This window comes from Mandrillus leucophaeus, unplaced genomic scaffold, assembly GCF_000951045.1.
Source record: "Mandrillus leucophaeus isolate KB7577 unplaced genomic scaffold, Mleu.le_1.0 Scaffold69, whole genome shotgun sequence".
In the NCBI taxonomy this organism is placed as follows: Eukaryota; Metazoa; Chordata; class Mammalia; order Primates; family Cercopithecidae; genus Mandrillus; species Mandrillus leucophaeus.
Genome location: NW_012107474.1, coordinates 630859 through 633054, shown reverse-complemented (window position 1 = coordinate 633054; position 2196 = coordinate 630859). Strand labels below are relative to the sequence as shown.

The window sequence follows — 2196 nt, the reverse complement described above, 5'->3', positions numbered from 1 at the left end:
AGCTGGGGAGGGGCTGGGGAGGGAGCTAGGGAGGGAGCTGGGGGAACTGGGGAGGAGTTGGGGAGGGAGCTGGGGAGGGGCTGGGGAGGGACCTGGGGAAGGGTTGGGGAGAGGGTTAGGAGAGACTGGGGAGGGGGCTGGGGAGGGAGCTGAGGAGCGGAAGGGACAGAGCCAGACCTTCCAGCCACCCCCTCCAGGCTGTCTCCTCATCCTCAGAGTGGGCAAAAGATCCCTGCCCTCCCCACCTCCCTGCTGTGGGGTCAGCTAAGACAAAGAGTGCGGGATTCTCCACAACAGCAGCCCCCTCTTAACAAAGTGAGACTCAAAGGAGTGAGAGCACTTCGGGGGTCCAGGTTTGTCAGGCAGAGATTGTGCCAGGCAGGGGGCCGAGACTTTGGAGAGGACCTGGCTGGAGCCCTTGTCTGCACACGAGGAAAACCAGGGCTCAAAGACAGGGCAGAGCTCAGATCCTCGGTTCCCAATGTGGTGCCCCCCCCACCCCTCCCAGCACTGTGTCCACACAGTGGTGCCCACCAGGGTGGGCAGGAGGTATCCATGGACACGACTACAGGAAGGCCAGGGGCCGAGAGGGAAGGGTCAGGGAAGACTGGCCAGCTCAAGGGGATCACAGAGGCTGCCCTGGCCTTGTTCCTAGCGGACAAAATAGGACTGACAGCCGCAGACAAAGCCAGGCACAGCTCAGCACAGAGACAGGCGGCCGAGGAACTGTGCCGCCTCAGTAGTTAAGGGTCAGAAAGATCATTTTTAAAGATGTCAGGGTTGGCTGCCAGAATCCTCTTGTACAACGTTCCATGGCTGGGAGTTGGGGACGTGAGTTCCAGGCTGGCTCTGCCCCGGCCTTGAAAGCCTGCCTGAGCCTCAGTTGCCGCCTTGGGAAATGAGAGGCTAGACCGAGGCCCTGGGGGTCCTGGCTGTGCCCAGAGCCTGCTGTGCCGGGTCCACAAGGAGAGGTCAGGGCTGGAGGTGCCAAGACAGCTTCCCCAGGCTCGGGGTCGGGTTACCCGGGTGGGAAGGAGGCCTGGCACCTCCCGCACTCTGAGGTCTGGCTTCTAGAATCTCCTGCAGAAACACAAACCCATCTCACTACACTGTAAACAACATCCTTGGAATTAGAAATCAATGGCAGATGCAGGCAGATTCGGCCTCCGAAGCCACGGAGGGGCCGGGAGCCGACTGGAGCCAGGAGTTGCCACGGGAGGTGGGTGCCTGGGAGCCCCAGCACAGAGGTGGCCCCTCTCAGGCCAGGCCAGGCTGCAGCATCTGTGGGCCCCTCCATGCCCCCTCCCATTCTTGCTGGCCCCATTGGCCTGGGCTCACAGCTGGACTGCTGCCTGGGTGGGGGCACCAGGGCCCACAGTGGTATGGCCTGGCATTGGTGCAGGCTTTTAAGCATAGATGGCATCTTTAACAAAAATGATCTCTCACAGAATGTTTTTAAGTTAAAATGTAATTGACATACCTTGGAATTTACCCTTTGAAAGTCCAGGCAGTTCAGCGGCATTCGGTCCACTCCCATGGTGGTGCAGTGGGTCATCCGACCCACCGCCCGCAGGAGAAACACCATCCCCATAGCCGGCCCTCCTGTGCCCCTTCCTCCCAGGCCCTGGCGGCCCTCGGCTCTGTGCGTTTCCCACGGATGAGGTCGTAGAGTGCGTGGCCTTCTGCATCTGCCTCTTGGAGGCAGCAGCACGGTGGGTGTTTCTGAGGCTCCTCCATGTTGCTCCACATGAAGCTCCATCAGTACTTCATGCCTCTCGAGGCTGGGCAACATTTCGTTGCATGGATGGGCCACATTTTTTTTTTTTGAGACGGAGTCTCGCTCTGTTGCCCAGGCTGGAGTGCAGTGGCACGATCTCAGCTCACCGCAAGCTCCGCCTCCCGGGTTCACACCATTCTCCTGCCTTAGCCTCCCGAGTAGCTGGGACTACAGGCGCCGCCACCTCGCCCGGCTAATTTTTTGTATGTTTTAGTAGAGACGGGGTTTCACCGTGTTAGCCAGGATGGTCTCGATCTCCTGACCTCGTGATCCACCTGTCTCGGCCTCCCAAAGTGCTAGGATTACAGGCTTGAGCCACTGCGCCCGGCCGGGCCACATTTTTAACCTGTCCATCAGCTGATGGACATTTGGGCTGATTTCATCTTTTGGCTATGATGAATAATGCTGTGCTCAACATT

The 2196-nt window shown here is 59.3% G+C and overlaps 1 long non-coding RNA gene across 1 annotated transcript in view; it reads right to left on the bottom strand.

Annotated features, from left to right (window-relative positions):
- The window catches only part of LOC105555508, a 7505-nt gene extending 5737 nt beyond the window's left edge, over positions 1 to 1768 (bottom strand). Inside the window, exon 1 of the long non-coding RNA XR_001008484.1 lies at positions 1481 to 1768. This is a non-coding gene — a long non-coding RNA (uncharacterized LOC105555508). The remainder of the gene's footprint in view (positions 1 to 1480) is intronic.
- Positions 1769 to 2196: the final 428 nt, after the last annotated feature.